Source organism: Bufo gargarizans, chromosome 3 (genome assembly GCF_014858855.1).
Source record: "Bufo gargarizans isolate SCDJY-AF-19 chromosome 3, ASM1485885v1, whole genome shotgun sequence".
Classification (NCBI taxonomy): domain Eukaryota; kingdom Metazoa; phylum Chordata; class Amphibia; order Anura; family Bufonidae; genus Bufo; species Bufo gargarizans.
Window position 1 is genome coordinate 449668074 of NC_058082.1, and position 18762 is coordinate 449686835.

At 43.5% G+C, this 18762-nt stretch overlaps 1 long non-coding RNA gene across 1 annotated transcript; it reads left to right on the top strand.

The window, feature by feature from the left end:
- Positions 1 to 5726: 5726 nt before the first annotated feature.
- On the top strand, positions 5727 to 9476 carry LOC122933048. The gene is made up of 3 exons (XR_006388373.1): positions 5727 to 5772; positions 8262 to 8293; positions 9292 to 9476. It is a non-coding gene; the product is annotated as an uncharacterized LOC122933048 (long non-coding RNA).
- The last annotated feature ends 9286 nt before the right edge of the window (positions 9477 to 18762 follow it).

Sequence of the window (18762 nt, forward strand, 5' to 3'; positions counted from 1 at the left end):
AATGGCTCAGTCCAGTTAATGGAAGTTTTTAAACAATATAAAACATTTATGAATTTTTTTAAAATAAACTAGTACATTCTAACTACAACTCCTAGCAGAGCTTGTACCTCTGTGATTATAACGTGCAGCAACCAATGATGTTATACCTTCTAAGACAGGGGTCAGCAACCTTCGGCACTCCAGCTGTTGTGAAACTACAATTTCCAGCATGCTCCATTCATTTCTATGGGAGGTCTGAGAAGAGCAGAGCAAGTATGCATGCTGGGAGTTGTAGTTTCACAACAGCTGGAGAGCCAGAGGTTGCCTACCCCTGTTCTAAGAAATTACACCTCCCAGCATAGCCCCAACCTCTGGGTGTTCTATCTGAATAATATGTGTTATGCAGAGCCCGGGGCTAGAAAGTCATGTGACTGACCTAATAGACAATGTGCAAAGTTATTAAAATAAATAGATAAATGATATAGTAAAAAATAAATAAATAATATATACATAACATAATGGACCATTCACATGCTCCTGTAGCAGGGTCACCCCTTAAATATTTTCTGGACAGCTGAGACAAAACTCACACAGACCACTCCCATTTATATAGTCAACACCTCCAAAAGCATTCAACTTCATTTGACAGTCCCCAGGATTAAAGGGGTCTTTCCATGTCAGACATTTATGGCCTATCCACAAGATACAGCATAGGGGTCTAATTCATGGAGGGCCCACCACTGGAACACCCCCACATTTGCTGTCAGCCTGTTCCTAATTGTCTTGGGAAATTAACACCAGAGCCGGAGATCTCGAGGATGAAATGGTCCCTGCCTTCCTTCATCCCACTCCGCTCCTTCCTCTAAATCTCTGGCGGCCGCCCTCATCAGCTTTTTGGAAATTTACTTCAATAATAAATACTAGAAACTGAGTTCTATAAACCGAGTGTATTATATGACCAAGTACAGATACACCCACAGCTCATCACAGAGGAGTCCTCACCCCTCCTGACACTAAAAGATACTGGCGTCTCGACTACAAGGGACCTTGCCATAGGCACATTAATACAGACCATCAAGGGCACATCGAACCACCATCTGGCCTGTGTCCCTTACACCAGAGTGTGCCCCAGAGAATTCCTGTGCCGTTCTCCTCATCACTTGTGCAGGCCTACCCAGAGACAACATAATCGTGAGTAACCAGAACTGTATTTACCTCGGCCCACCTAATGCTCACACCGTGACCTCACACATAATTCACCTGTCGATCTGGCATACTGCAATAGTAGTTATGCTCCCTTAGTGTTACACATAATAGTTATGCCTCGCCCCCTTAGTGTTGCACACAGTTGTTACTGTATGTCCCCTTAGTGTTGCACACAGTTGTTAGTAACATATAGTAACATAGTATATGAGGCCGAAAAAAGACATTTGTCCATCCAGTTCGGCCTGTTATCCTGCAAGTTGATCCAGAGGAAGGCAAAAAAAAACTGTATGGTACAAGACAATTTTCCCCACATAAGGGGGAAAAAATTCCTTCCCGACTTCAATCAGACAATCAGAATAACTCCCTGGATCAACGACCCCTCTCTATAGCCTGTAATATTATTACACTCCATAAATACATCCAGGCCACTCTTGAACTCTTTCAGTGAACTCACCATCACCACCTCCTCAGGCAGAGTTCCATAGTCTCACTGCTCTTACCATAAAGAATCCTTTTCTATCTTTGTGTACAAACCTTCTTTCCTCCAGACGCAAAGGGTGTCCCCTCGTCACAGTCACAGTCCTGGGGATAAATAAATGATGGGATAGATCTCTGTACTGTCCCCTGAAATATTTATACATAGTAATTAGATCTCCCCTCAGTCGTCTTTTTTCTAAAGTGAATAACCCTAATGTTGATAATCTTTCAGGGTACTGTAGTTGCCCCATTCCAGTTATTACTTTAGTTGCCCTCCTCTGAACCCTCTCCAGCACTGTTATGTCTGCCTTGTTCACAGGAGCCCAGAACTGTACACAGTACTCCATGTGTGGTCTGACTAGCGATTTGTAAAGTGGTAGGACTATGTTCTCATCACGGGCATCTATGCCCCTTTTTATGCAACCCATTAGCTTATTGGCCTTGGCAGCAGCTGCCTGACACTGTTTTTTACTGCTTAGTTTGCTGTTTATTAAAATTCCTAGGTCATTTTCCATGTCAGTGTTACCCAGTGTTTTACCATTTAGTATGTATGGGTGACTCTAATCTATCCATATCCATCCGTAGCATATCTGTAGTATATTGTCCTCTTCTGTGTTAATTACTTTACACAGTTTAGTGTCATCTGCAAAAATGTATATTTTACTGTGCAAGCCTTCTACAAGATCATTAATAAATATATTGAAGAGAATAGGGCCCAATACTGACCCCGAGGTACTCCGCTAGTGACAGTGAGCCAATCTGAGTGTGTACCATTAATAACCACCCTCTGTTTTCTATCATTGAGCCAGTTACTTACCCACATACAGACCTTTTCTTTAAGTGCGAGCATTCTTAATTTATATACTAACTGTAGGAAAGCGCAACTGTCATTGACAGAAGATATGTGTCACGGAGGTTCCTGGCCTCGGTGAGGTAAGAGCCGGTAATTTTAAGTGTCAGCGGCAGCTAGTGCTGACTGACACTATTGGTTATTTAGTGTGGCTGTAAAGCCGATCTGGGCCAGCTCTTACTGGGAGCAACCAGCTAAGATGCAGGGTGGGTGGCTGTTCCTCACGTTCCAGGCCGGGTTTTGGCTAGGGATATAAAACCCAGCTAGCAGTCTTAGCTGGGTGTGGATTATCCTCCATTTTACTGTGAATATTTGTGGAGTCTCTGTGCTTTGGGATCTGCATATTGTGTGCCGTACTAAAGCGCTGAAAATTGTATTGCTGGGAAGCAGGCCCTAAAGCCTGTTGGGGACTGCTACTGCCAAAACCGCTGACAAGGTGAATGCTTTTTATTCTGTGGACTTGCTTATGTGTGAATAAACACTGCACTGTTTAAGTCAAAGACTTTGTTTTTGCCTCTGTACTGCATCCGCTAATCTGCCTACCAGAGCGAATCCCCACATTTGGTGTCAGATGCGGGCAAACGCAGTGAGGCAGGTCTGAATAAGTCCTGATAAGGCCGATAAGTTTTTGTTTTCCCGGACACAAGTGCATGTCTTATATTAAGCCGGCAAGGTTGCGACCCGAGGCCCCTGACAAAATGGATACGGTTGTGAAAGCCCTCATGGAGGCTAACTTGCAGCAGCAGGAGGCTAACAAGCAGCAACAAGAAACGAACTAGCTGCTATTACAACATGTAATGGCATCGCAAGCGGCAGGAGCATCCCAGAACGCCCATGATGCACAGAAAGCTGTCCGCGTGGCGATTCCTAAGATGACCCCCTCGGATGACTTCGAGACCAAATGACGGTCTTCGAAAAGGTGGCCATGAGGGAAAAGTTACCCCGAGACCAGTGGGCTGAGGTTGTCGCTCCGCTCCTGGTGTCTGGTCCCCAGCAAGTATTTTTGGATCTCCCAGATGATCAAGCAGCCGACTACCCGACAGTAAAAGGTGAGATCCTGGCAAGACTTGGGGTGAATGTATTGGTCTGGGCCCAGCGGGAGCATCAGTGGGAATTTAACCTGGCTGAACCCACCAGACCACAATATTATGATCTGCTGCACTGATTGCAAAAATGGCTGCAGCCTGACATGTTGACTCTCACAGCTATGTTGGATCGGCTGTTGGCGGATGTGTTTTGAAGGGGGTTTCTGTACCCTATCCAGCACTGGATCTGCCAGATGTCTCCGGATAATGCCTTGGAGATGGTCGACCTGGTGGAGCGCTTTGAGGCCACCAGAAATCTGCAGGGGGGTTCTTTTGGGAGGGTGCGAGTCAAACCCCGGAAATCTCCACTCCAAACCCTAACCCGCCTGGGACGTGCCCCCTGCAGACCCAGCACTGGTGGTCTGCTGGCGGTGTCACGAGCCTGGACACATAAGAGCCGACTATCCCCATCGGGGTGAACCCATAGATACTAATTATGGCTACCGCCACTCATTGTATGCCAGGAAGCTGTGATCCACAGGTACCACCAAGACTGTAGACAATAGTCACCTGTGCCAGGTGGAAGTGGGGGACACTCTGTCGGTGGCACTGCTGGATTCAGGGAGCCTGGTGTCCCTGGTAAGTATACTGGCCGAAAAGTCGGCATTGTCTGCATTCATGGGGACTTAAAGAACTGTCCCACCGCCCTGGACTCTCTGTCAACGGTGGCTGGCAGGTGGACGCATGAGGTGGCGGTCACCACAAAGTTACCGTATGAGTTAATAATTGGGAGAGACTTCCCCGGTTTCCCGGCACAATGGCCGGATATGAAAGTTACCGATACCCGGAAGACAGATGTAGCCCTAGCAGAGTGGCCCGGCTCAGGGGGGAGACCAGAACCCTGGGAACCTGAGTCAGAAGGGCCAGCGGTGGGGTGACTGCCACTTCGGTGGAAGAGGGGGAGACAACCCCGCTAAGTGTGATGGTTGGAGATGTGGAGGACTTGCCGCCGGGTTCTGAGCTGGCAGACCTCAATGTCTCTGGGGATAATTTTGGTACAGCACAGCACCAGGACCCGACTCTGTCTCAAGCCTGGGAAAATATGGTAATAGTTGAGGGTGAGCCACAACAACTGGGGGCCGAGTCTATGTTCCCCCGTTTTGTGGTTTAACAGGAGATGCTATACCGGATAAATCAACTACGGGGTGAACATATTGAACAGCTGGTTGTCCCCATGGCGTATCGCAAGCTCGTGTTTGAGTTAGCCCACCAACATGTTCTTGGGGGACACCTGGGCCAGTGGAAAACGCAGGACCGGATTCTACAGCAGTTCTACTGGCCCAGTGTTCAGAGAGGTGGAAGAGTATTGCAAGTCTTGCCCAACCTGCCAGATAACCAGCCCCCAGCCACATTTCCGTAGTCCCCTTGTCCCTCTCACGATTATTAAGGTTCTATTCAAGCGGATCGCTATGGATCTCATAGGCCCAGTACTGAAGTCCGTTAGAGGGCACCAACACATCTTGGTCGTCCTTGACTACGCCACTCGGTACCCGGAGGCAGTGCCACTTCGTCATACATCAGCCAAACTCATAGCTAAGGAGTTACTGGAGATGTTTTCTGACCAAGGTATATGATAATTGTAGTTGATGGCACTCCTTGTATGTAGCTGTTGGTGCTCAGTGGGGAAGGTCAATCAAAATATGTAGAAACCACGGAACTCAATATTGGATATTCAATATTCAAGCAGAGGAAATAGTGTCACAAGTGCACACGTCAAGCAATTTTCTTCATATATTTTTACAGAAATCCATTATCGACTCGAAAGAAAAATTAACAGCAATCGAGACACAACTGCTTTCCACAATTCCGACAGAAGAGTGGGCTGATTGTTTAAGAGATCGTTTCTTCTGTTTAAAGAAGACTGAACGAATCCTGAACGATCATCAAAAATACCTTGAAACTACCAAATGTTACAAGTTTTTCCGTGATTCGGAGGATTACCAACTACAACGAGTCTATAGATGGCAGTGGCAAAGTACTTTGACGGGCAACGATTACTCTACCTTCACCGGCTACGCTTCATCCTCCTCAGGGAGCGAACGATCAACTGGCTACCGGAATCAGCGTTTTTTTCACAAGCGCGGATGTCGCCCAGGAAGGAGAAGAACAGCCGCATACGCCGAGGAAGGGGAAAACGCCAATCGAAACCCATCGGGGATACAGACACGTTCACAGGTACGGACATAGTAGTTAATATCTCATCCCGTACACTATCCCCTGCTGAATTAAACACATTATCTAAGGGACTCTCCTTTTTCCTGTCCGGTTCTTTCCATTCCTTCTCCCTAGAACAGGACTTACAACGGTTCTATAGATCTATCTGATTAAAGGCACACTTTGAACAGCAATCGCAAGAGTCAACATCTCAAACAATGACCACAGTCCCGGATCTATCAATTAAATCCCTCAACCTGAAAAATAAGAGCTCATTTATGCCCCCTAAAAACTACCATGCGGCTGAGGCCTTTATTGATCTTGTAAAAAAAGATATAGACAGTACTCTAAAAAAATCAAAATATAAATCTATGTACATACCCCACAATCTCAAAAGTGAGGAACGGATTGCTCTTAACACAATGAAGGAGGATAAAAGCATTACAATAAAACCAGCTGATAAGGGTGTAGCCATCGTAGTTATGGACACTACAGCTTATGCCAGGGAGATAAAACGACAACTGTCGGACGTTGCAACCTATTGCAAGGTGCCCCATAATCCATTTTCCGTATCACAAAAGAAATTATCTCTCTACTCGATAACCACCTTCAGCTAGGTACCATCAACAAACCGACCTACACTTTCCTCCTCAATGAACATCCCGTCACTCCTGTCCTCTCCATATTACCAAATATCCACGAAAATCTAACAAATCCCCCAGGCAGACCCATAGTCGCATCAACAGACTCCATTCTCTCTCCACTTTCCATCTTCCTAGAAAGAATACTCATGCCACTAATCAAAAATACCCGCTCCTTTTTACTTGACACTACCCATTTCCTATCTACCATTTCCTCGTTACAAAGAATCCCAGGCGACAGCATATTAGTGACACTAGATGTAAATAGTTTATATACCTCCATTGCCCTGGAAAAGGGCATTGAAGCCGTCTCATCTCTTCTTTCAACTTCCAACTATTCACCCAGTGCACAAACTTTCTGCCTCACACTTCTGAGACTAGTCTTACACAATAATTACTTTATGTTTGGCGACGAATTCTACATTCAGAAACGGGGTACAGCAATGGGGGCCAATGTGGCGCCACCATATGTAAATGCCTTTATGGCAAAATTTGAGGAGGACAATATCTATCCCAACCACCTTTTTCAACAGTTTGCGTTAACCTGGCATCAATGACATTTTCTGTGTCAGGACTGGCGACAACGATTCACTTTCTCATTTCATCGATCACATTAACAAACAAGATCCGGACCTCTCTTTTACCTCTCACACAGATTCAGACAGGATAAGCTTCTTAGACACATTGGTACTTAAAACTTCAACCGGCTCACTAACCACTGATCTTTTTAGAAAACCTACTGACCGCAACACTGCTACACTACTCCAGCTGCCACCCCCGTAATACCAAGCACTCCTTACCACGATCTCAATTTACATGGGTAACCAGAATAGTAGCTGACCCTTCCCTCTGCGAACAACGCCTCCATGAAATGGCAAGCAAATTCACTGATAGGGGCTACCCCATTAGGTTACTGGAAGAAGAACTGACTATAGCGTAACAGATTCCTCCACGTCCCACTAGAATCACACCCTCCGCACGCATTTCCTTTGTAACCACTTACCATCCCTTTGCATCAAAGATTCAAAACATAATTAAAAAACACTGGTCAATACTAGCACGATCATATCCTAAAGTGTCCGAATTCAGAAATCCGATCCGTATGTGTTACAAACGCCCAACCAATCTAAAAGGGTACAACTGGTACACGCCGTCATTGGCCCAGTTACACCACAATTGCGATAAACCACTCTGGCTCCCCGTAAGACAGGCACTTACCCATGTCTCCATTGCGCCCAGTGCACTAATGTTATTAAGGGTAATAGGATTACACATCCCCATTCGGGCAAAATCTATCAAGCAAGAGACTTCTACACATGCAACTCGTCCTTCGTGGTATACCTTATCAAATGCCCGTGCGGTCTGGCCTATATAGGCGAAACGACGCAGTGTGTTCGTGATCGCATATCTAAACACAAATCTGACATTCGATGCAATAGAACAGAGCTTCCGGTTCCACACCACTTTTCATCCAATAAACATCAAATCAATCAGCTCAAATTTCAGGTATTAGAACATGTGCCACAAACAAGACGAGGAGGTAATCGGATTGCACGCCTAAAGGAACGTGAGGCCTTCTGGATCTTTGAGCTAAAGACTCTTTCTCCCTATGGAATGAACAGAGACTTCGATTTTCGTATCTAACCCTTGTTAATAACCTTTACTCCCAAGGAACGAACTGGGACCACACTTCTCATAATTGATTTTTACAGGTTGATATCGATATGTCGATTCCTATATGTCAATCTTCATTACTTGTAGGCAGTATTTTATTGTTAGATGGATCATAGAGATATATGCTTATTTATATGCATGTCTTCCATACCATATAATTTTCTTCTAATCCTCTTTTTGCTCTTATCTTCACAGACAAAATGACCCCCATAGTCGCATCACTACAGGTAGTATACCATCACATAAATATAAGGTCATTACTAGTATTATTAGTGTCTTTCTTTTGTAGATTCCTATACATAGAATGAATTACTGAGCCAATAGTACAATACAATATATATGACATATGGAGCATTATCCATGCCTTGTATAACCTCCATGATGCAGTGATTTTGAATAATGCGCAATCTTCTAACTGATAGCGCATGCACAATAGACCTCTATCTCCGGACATTCTGTGTCCGGCACTGTGAGCGAATACACATGCGCGAGTGACGTAATAGCTCTCGCGACACCTCGGCAATTGCCGAAGGGCCGGCGCATGCGCAAAACCGCCCCGGCTCCCTATGTAAACCCGGAAGTTGCGCGTCCACAATGAGTCCTCCCGATGCCTCCAGATCTCCTGCAATAAGGTTGGTAACCAGCGCTCAATACTGTCACCATCTCAGCCTATGCTCGATACTGCCAACATCTTATACTATGTGCGCATTGCCCACAACTCTGACTGCCGCTCGTTCCTGCTATCAAGTATCAGGAACTCTAGTTTGCTATCCCTTACAGATCTGACTCTATTTGTTGCCTGTCATTTAACTCCACTACCAATTAGCAGCGACTTTGTGAACAATATGAATATGATTTTGTCTTACCTCTTGCTTAGATTGGCTTTGACTTCCTATACTTTTTTTTTTATTCACTCAGCCAACAAGATTGTATTCTTTGACAAATGATTCTCTACCTATATAGTGCCAAAACACTACACGGAGATAGTATATTGCATTGACATAGCTGTAATTTTGATAAGTTCTACCTGTGACAATTTCTGCCACTATTATATTATACTATACTATCTCTATAGTTTTGTCAATAGTCTTATTCTGTGATTATATAAGAACCATATATATTTTGTCCAAGCATAGTAACCTGACTATATAAGAACCATATAGTTTCGTCCTTACATGGTAGCCTGTACTCATTGCATATCCTATGACTATTTTCCTATATACAGGCTTCACAATAATCCTAGTTGAAATACGAAGACAATGATCTTGGAACCACGTGATATCCATGTCTTGCCAAGTGTCATCTGATTTGCTTCTTTTATGATACTGTAGTCTATATACATATGTTTGGCATCTCTTTAAGTTACCATATGCTTTACTTTGACATTTTGCTATACTATATATTGCCCATTTATGCTATGGGATATGTCCTTAATTATGATGTACTAAAATATGATGTACCTATTCTAGGCCGTGACCAAGGTCCTGTTGGACCGAAACGTTGGCCATTTGCAATATAAAAGATCCTACTTGGGATGGACAATAAATAAATGAATTAACTTTGAATATCCAATATCGAGTGCCGTGGTTTCTACATATTCTGACTGACCAAGGGACCCCTTTTATGCCCAAGGTCATGAGAGAACTCTGTAAGTTGCTCCACATAAAACAGTTGCGGACATCCGTCTATCACCCGCAAACGGACGGCCTGGTGGAGAGGTTTAATCAAATTAAAAAATATGTTAAAAAGAGTGGTGTCTAAGGATGGGAGGGACTGGGACCTTCTGCCCTATCTCATGTTCGCAGTGCGAGAGGTACCACAGGCCTCTACTGGGTCCTCTCCCTTTGAACTTCTATATGGCAGACACCCTCGCGGTCTCTTGGACGTGGTCAAAGAGGCGTGGAAAAAACCCACACCGCACAAAAGTGTTGTTGAGTATGTCACCCAGATGCAAGGATGGATGTAAACAGTATTACCTCTAGTTTGGGAGCATATGGAGACAGCGCAATGAGCCCAGAGTAGGGTCTATAATCAGTGTTAATTACTTTACACAGTTTAGTGTCATCTGCGAAAATTGATATTTTACTATGCAAGCCTTCTACAAGATCGTTAACAAATATATTGAAGAGAATAGGGACAATACTGACCCCTGAGGTACTCCACTAGTGACAGTGACCCAATCTAAGTGTGTACCATTAATAACCACCCTCTGTTTTCTATCATTGAGCTAGTTACTTACCCACATACAGACATTTTCTCCCAGTCCTAGCATTCTCATTTTATATACTAACCTTTTATGTGGTACAGTGTCAAATGCTTTGGAAAAGTCCAGATATACGACATCCATTGATTCGACACTGTAAAGTCTAGAACTTACCTCCTCATAGAAACTGATTAAATTAGTTTGGCATAACCGATCCCTCACGAAGCCATGCTGATATGGCGTTATTTGCTCATTTCCGTTGATATGCTCTAAGATAGCATCTCTTAGAAAACCTTTAAACAGTTTACCCACAACAGATGTTAAACTTACCGGCCTATATTTTCCAGGCTCTGTTTTTGGACCCTTTTTGAATATTGGCACCACATTTGCTATGCGCCAATCCTGTGGGACATTCCCTGTCAGTATAGAGTCTGCAAATATCAGAAATAAGGGTCTGGCAATGACATTACTTAATTCCCTTAGGATACGGGGGTGTATGTCATCCGGTCCTGGCGATTTGTCTATTTTAATCTTTTTAAGTCGCTGTTGTACTTCTTCCTGGGTCAGACAAGACACTTTTATTGGGGAATTTATTTTTACATTCAACATTTCATCTGACAGTTTATTTTCCTCAGTGAATACATTGAAAGCTTTGCTTTCTTCTCATTACTCTTTAAAGGGCCGACACCTTCAGATTTATACTTTTTTTTAACATTTATATAATTGAAGAACATTTTAGGGTTAGTTTTACTCTCTTTGGCAATTAATCTCTCGGTCTCTAAATTTTGAAAACATTACAAGTGACATAAAAGAAGGCAGCATTAACATTCGAAAAATTATCACATGTTCAATTAACTAACGGGCGATTAAGCCCAACATTGACAGGTATCAGTTGTTATCAGGCAGAAGTACCATCAGTACAATTAGAACTATTCAGGGTAAACAAGGTACCAGGGATCCTAGAGTATGTTTCCTATGGTGTAGGGAAGGGGCCAAGCTGAGCAGAAGTATCTTTATAGCAAGACACGGACAGGTGGTCAACTTCAGAATAAGTACACGCTAAAAAGGCTTGTTATACACATTTTCTATATATTCTCCATGGCGACCACACCTTTAAAAAAGAGGATCTAGAATGTGATTCCCAATGGGAGATTTCCTCCAGCCTATAAATCTGATCTACTTTATTGATCCAGTGATCAATACAGGGGATATCAGAGGACAGCCAGTGCATAGGTAGGAGCAGTCTGGCAGCTGCGAGCATGAGCGAAAAGAGAGATGATTTATGTATACCTATATTACCCATCCCCAGGGATATCAGGGCTAGCTCAGAGGTGCATGGGAGGGATGACTGGCATATCTGATTACACAGTTGAATGATCTTATGCCACCAAGGATTAATTAGGTCACAAGACCACCAGATGTGCATAAAAGTACCTTTAGATACGTGACACCTCCAGCAAATATCAGAGGCTGTTGAGCTGTGCAAACATGTTTTATCTGGGGTCTTGTACCATCTCATAAGAATTTTGTAGTTGTTCTCTTGGATGCGTATACACCTGGATATCTTGTGGGGGGAGATTAAGAGTTTGATGATCTCTTGGGATGACAAATTCCGTTGTAAGTCCTTTTCCCAAAGGCCCACAATTGCAGGTTAAGGAAGGGAAGAGGGTGACTTTAGGTGTCTATATATTTTGGAAATAGTTTTGGATGAGTATACCTTACTGCACATCATTTCCTCAAACCAGCTTGATTCCCTTGTTTGGGAGGCATTCTTTGCCCAGAGAAGTGCTTCTGTCCTGAGGAAATGCAGTAGGGTGGGGTTATGGATCTGAGTATTAAATAACATGCATATTTCAGGATCAGAGAGAACACAGCCCGTATGGTCAAGTAGTTGCGAGACGGGAATCTCTGATGTTCTTATGGCAGTTGGGCAGCTCTCCTTCAGTTCTTTGGGTGCCAAATCAATAATATCTTTTATGAGTAAAAGGGGGGAAGGAAGTGTAGGATCTTCAGAGCTGGAAGTGAACCGCCTCCAGACCTTTAGGGTGTTGCGAGTGAGAGGGTTGGTTGCTGAGCCATGAGGTGGGAGTGGTCTATCAGTCAGCAGGAGAGCCCGAGTGGAGGAAGGGAGTAAAGCCTTCTCTAATTTGAGCCAGAACTTATGAGACGGTTCTCTAATCAAATCTAAAGCCCTGGAAAGTTGGATAGCATCCATGTAGGCTTCAGGATCCGGGAGACCAATACCACCTTTGGATCTAGGTTTGGTCAAAGTATCAAAGGAGATACGAGGACTTTTACCTTGCCAAATAAACTTGCAAATAGTTTTATTCAGAGAGGCAAAAAAAGATCTTGGTATTTCAATAGGGAGAACCTGCATCAGATAGGTGAGTTTCGGCATAATCAGGGACATAAAGATATTCTTCCTGCCAAACCACGAGAGATATTGAGAGTCCAGGGAACCCATCTGGGCCTGCATGGATGCTAGGAGGGGTTTGTAATTTAGTCGGAATAGGTCCGGCAGATGAGGGGATAATTTTACCCCCAATTAGGTCAATTGCTGAGTTTGCCAATTAAATGGGGAATTTGCTTGAAGAGAGGAAAGATTAGCAGGGGAGAGGCCTATATGAAGCACTTGGGATTTGGAGGGGTTAATCTTGAAATTAGAAAGGGAGCCGAAAAGACTAAGCGTTGTTAAGATCTTGGGCATGGATTTATGTGGATTGGTGGTGATAATTAACAAGTCATCCGCAAATGCAGCTAACTTAAATTCTTGCGCCCCCACCTTCAGACCTCCAATTTCTCTGTTTTGTCTAAGGGCTTGCAGGAGAGATTCCATCACCAGGACGAATAATAGGGGTGAGAGGGGGCATCCTTGCCTCGTCCCATTTCTAATAAAGAAACGGGAGGAGAGTATTCCATTAACTGACACAGACGCCGAGGAGCAGGTGTTCATAGCAAACACTGCATTAATATATTGTTCTGGTACTTGAAATTTTGACAGAATCAATCTGATATACGTCCAGTCAACTCTGTCAAATGCTTTCTCGGCGTCCGTGCCAATCAGGACCAAGGGGGTGTGTTTATGCGAGGCATAGTACAAGGCATCTAATATTTTGGTGGTATTATCTTTCCCCTCCCTTCCTTTTACAAATCCTACTTGGTCCGGGTGGATTAGTGTAGGTAGGAAACCCTGCAACCTAGTGGCTAACATCTTGGCTATAAGTTTAAGATCCACATTAAGTAGGGAAATTGGGCGATAGTGGGAGCATAATGTAGGGTCTTTGCCTTCTTTGGGTATAATTGTTATAGTAGCCTTAGTCATATCGGAGGAAAGTGGGAGATTGGACATTGCAAGATTACAGACAGGGAGCAAATTAGGTAACAAGATGTTTTTGAAGGTCGAGAAGTAAGATATAGGGAGACCATCTGGCCCAGGGCATTTACCTCTGGGGGTGGATTTAATGGCTATATTTAGTGAATGGTTTGGCTAGGGATTCTCGTTGTGATACAGTTAAGACTGGGAGGTCGAGAGTGTCCAGGAAGGAGTTAATGTTGGATTCCCTGCATAAAGAAGGATTAGGGAGGTCAGGGACTGGGAGATTGTAAAGGGAATTATAAAACAGCCTAAATTGCTCAGCAATCTCCTCAGCCTTAAACAGTTGTGTACCCTGCGAAGATCTAAGGGATTGAACATAGCGGGAGTTCCTTCTCTGCTTGATCCGATTCATCACATATTTAGAGGCTTTATTGCCATGAGCAAAAATTTTCTGTTGAGCAGACAAGAAAAACTTGGCTGAGCGCTCATTTAAGAGGTTTTTCCACTGTGCCCTGAGGGAAGAAAGTTCCGCTAGTTGTTGGTCTGTCAGGGATTGCTTATGTGCTTTTTCAGCCAGGTGGATTTTTGACAGCAGGTCGCTGAGTTTTTTCTCTGATTCTTTCTTCAAAAAGGTGCAGAGACCAATCAGCCTGCCTCTGATATAGGCCTTATGTGCGTCCCAGAGGACTTGGGGGGATATCTCAGAGGTATTATTTATTAGGAAATATTTCTCAAGATAGGAGGTTATGAGGGCAATATGTTTGTTATTGTTTAGTAAAGATTCATTAAATCTCCAGTTGGGTAATCTATTGGTTTTTTGGTTTGTGCTTATTTCACAAAAAATCGGGGCGTGGTCAGATAGGGTAATATTACCAATTTTTAGGAATGAACAGAATTGCAGTTTGTCTTTCGGAACCAAAATGTAATCAATTCTGCTATATGAATTATTAGCATGGGAATAAAATGAGTAATCAATTGCGTCAGGATTGTAGCAGCGCCAAATATCCAAAACTCCCAGGTTATGCATATTCGTATGTAATAACCTAAGAGTTTTCCCTGAGGCTGGGGATTTTTTGGAGGAGGTGTCAATTGAAGGGTTCAAGGCTATATTGAAATCACCTGCCACTATCAGAAAGCCTTCTCTATGTTTCTCTCAGAGAAAAGACTGGGGTGAGCCAATTGATTTGATCCACATTTGGGGCGTATATGTTCGCAAAAGTAAACATGGATTGTCCTACTTGGCCTATTAGAATTAGGTATCGACCATCCGGGTCCTGAACATGAGATTTATATTGGAAAGAGAGCCCTTTACAAAATCCAATGCTGACTCCCCTCGAGGCCGCACCCCCAGCACCACAATGATACCAGGCAGAGAACTTAGAATGAGAAAGGTTGGGATAATTCCCATGTTTGAAATGGGTCTCCTGCAAAAAGACCACTGAACACTTCTCTCTATGCAAGAGAGAAAAAAATCTGACATCTCTTAGAGGGGGGTCTCAGTCCCTTAACATTATATGAAGCTAATTTAAAGTCTGTCATAGTGTTTTAGGTAGAAGGGAAGTTGGATAAAATCTAAGTGATGTAGCAAAGGAAAATTGACCAACCAGCAGCTAGGCGGAGGAAGAGTGCGGCCACAAGAGGAGCCAGGGAGACTCCAGTCACCCGGAGGAACCCCAACCAACGTGTTCTGGATAATCAAGGACATCTGTTCACCCGTTTGAGAGAGTATTGGGGTGGATTCTGAGTACCTGTCAAAATAGAAACATTATGGAACACCAAGTAAAACAGTGAGTAAAGATAAAGGATGAGTGAATATAATCCAAACAAGATAGGATATATTAATTGCGCCTAATTGATTAGGCAGCATGTAGGGGGGGAAAGGGTATAATACCCAGAAGCATTTCCCTCTTCAATGATATTTTTACTGGTATAAAGTGATTCATGTGTTAATGATAGAATAACCGGGGAGACAGCAGGGCGATAAGAAGAACCTTCATAACCTTGCCCACTTAAAACTGGTAAGGGGCAGATGATAGAGGGAGATCTCATCTAATCCCACTGGTAGAAAGGATAGTGCGGAGTACTTAAAGATATGGGAGAGCGAATGAGAGTAACTCACATGGCACCTGAGGTATATAAGGGCATAATTATACGGGAGGTAACTTGAGCGTCACCTGAGTTATTAATTTGCAACATGACTAGTCTAACCCTAAGACAGATGGGAAAACTCAGATGAGAAATCCCTACTGTATCAATGTCTAATACTGGGTGGGGAGTAAAGCGTGGGCAAAGAGAACGAGAAAATACAAGCTAGGCTCTCCACTCAGTATATAGGATTTAGCCATACATAAATCAATGTAATAGTAACTTAGAACAAGTAAGTCCCGTATGCTGATTTTCTTGGGTCCCTAAGCCTTGGGGGGAGAAAGCAGAGCAGACTACTTATCTACCATGGACAGATGCTTGGGGTGGAGAAGGAGTTTCCCCTTCTGCTTCTTTGGGGCTTTGGGGTGCGTAGAGGCTCCCAGGTGGTCACCGTCAGGAGGTCAGGTAAGGAGCTCAAGTTCTGGACCATGTCCTAGTTTTCAAAGGGCAATGGGGAAAGCTGGAGGAGATCATATGCTTTATCCAGATCTGTAAAAGAGGAAATGTTGATGCGTCGCCCCTCATGAAAGGAAAGATAGACCGAAAGGGAATATCCACCTGTAAATAATTCTGCGCTGTCGTAACCAATCTGTGGGTGGCTTCAAGGCTTTTATTCTTTTTGAGAGTAGATTGCGCCAAATCCTGGAAAATAGTGATACTGTTTTCCTCCCAATCCACAGAGTTGGAGTTTCTGGCGCTTGCCAGTATGGCTTCTTTTACAGGGAAGTGCAGGAATTAGCAAATTACATCCCTGGGTGGCTCATTCGCCTGTGGTTTAGGTCTAAGGGCTCTATGGGCCCGTTCAAACAGGACTTCATCAGCAGAGTCAGGACCTAGAAGTTTGAGGCAAATCTGGATTACCTTTCTAGAATGTCCACGGTTGCGACAGATTCAGGAATCCCTCTAAAACGTAAATTATTGCGTCTGCATCTATTTTCTGGATCCTCCATGGCTGTGTATAAGGAGTTAATGTGGGTTTGAGCCAGCGACAGACTAAATGACACCTTGCTCTGATGTTGCAGGATTGCGGCCTGGGTTTCCTCTAAAGCCTCCACCCCTCCGGCCTATGTGCTTAACATCTTCTTTTATTGCGGAGATCTCCAGACTAAGGGGGCCCAGGGCTTCTGCAAGAGCCTCCTTCAGGAAAGCTCTGGATATGGGCAGACAGTACGCATCGCTGGGATCGCCCCCTACCTTATCGCCGCCGATAGCTGCTGACGAGTTGTGTCCTGAGCGTGGTGTGCCGGGCGCCATCTTGGATTCGCGGTTCACTGCCGCAGCGGCTGCTTTTTTAATAAATCTCTCCATCTCCCCAGCTTGGTTCTGGGAGCAATTGATTCCCAGCTGTTCTGTGGGCTTCTGGCCCCCGATTTTAACCATAGCAGAGTCCAGTAAGCTTATGGTAAGGTGCTGTGAGGGTTATGCAGGCAGGAGAGCAGCATTTGTTTTTTACATGTTCTATTTTTTTCCTTATAGTTTTTCAGTGCTTCCTTGCTACCCTCCTGTTTTAGTGATTTATATGCTTTCTTTTTGTCATTTATTGCTTTCTTTACAGTTCTGTTTATCTACATTGGTTTCTTTTTGTTCCTTAACCTTTTATTCCTTAACCTTTTATTCCCATACGGTATGTACCTCTCACATTGAGATTTTTGGATGCTTTTAAAGATATCCCATTTTGTGGCTGTATTTTTATTTTTGTCCCAGTTAGTTAGGCCTCTCTTAGTTGGCTAAATTTAGCTTTTTTGAAGAAACGCTCCCTGAAGAAACGCTCTTTTGAATGATAATTGGAAGGTTATTACTTTATGGTCACTATTTCCCTGGTGTCCCTCGAACTGCACATCTGTTGTTCTGTCAGGCCTATTGGTTAATACTATTGCAATATGGTTGAAGAAATCCAGCTCCACTTCGGTAAAGCAAAAATGTATTTTGCTTGTGGTAAAATCACATCCAGTTACATTTACAAAGTTGTTGTCTACATGTTTCGGGCTACTGAAAACAATTCGCGCCCTTACTTATGACACAATACAACATTAAAAAGTGGCAGTATTTATAGGTACTGCACCTGTTTTCACTCATTGTGGTCACATGACTGCAGGCAGCCTCTAAAACATGCCACACCTATGAACAAAACTTCTCATGAGAAACAAAACACAATAAACAGAAAAAAATCTATACAAAAATGCGCAACATATGCACTAGCTATAGGAAAGAAAATTAAAGGAGAGAGTTTTTTAACTTTTTTAAGGGACGGCTGTGAAGTGCAGGAACAATGACATGTGTTCATACCATCAGGTTGCCGCGTGTTCAATGCGAAAATCCAAAAGGATTCTCTATTTAATAATTTCCTTTTGTAATCTCCTCCTCTTTTTGGCAAAAATTTTTTTTTTATACACTGTACCACTAGATCCGATGTATCACCACCATGGCAGACAGCAAAATGCAGACTAGCTGCAGATATATTGCGACTGCCATGGTGGGGCACATCGGAAATGTGCCTGCGTATTCTGTTTTTTATGGCGTTAGTGGTGCAACCTACATATTGCAGTTTGCGTTTTCTGCATGTGATTAAATAAACTTGCAAAGGTTGTGTTGCAATTAAGATATGTTTTCATTTGAAAAATCCTGCCAGTTGAAGCTGAAACAAAAGTATTAGATATCGACATGTGGGTGCAACATATGCGCCTATAATGTCCGCATCTATAGCTTCCTTTGGTCGTGAGCCAGACAGGCTGCGATTTTTTATATTTTTTTATTTTTAACATGTCCTGATACAAGCTAGGACTGACATAGTTAGCTATAGTGGGTGCACTTCTGGCTGCACATTTAACCCCATCTGCAACTATTTCCGTCCATTCTCTATCATATGCCAGGACAGGAAAATGTATTTTTACAATATGGCAGATCTGTGTGAACTCCGTGCTGTACTGTGTAACAAACAGATTTCTTTTGTTGTTTCCAGTTTTTATTTTTATTTTTAGTTTTGTTTCTGTTGGCAACCACAGCACTGAGTTCACTACCCCTGGACACACTCT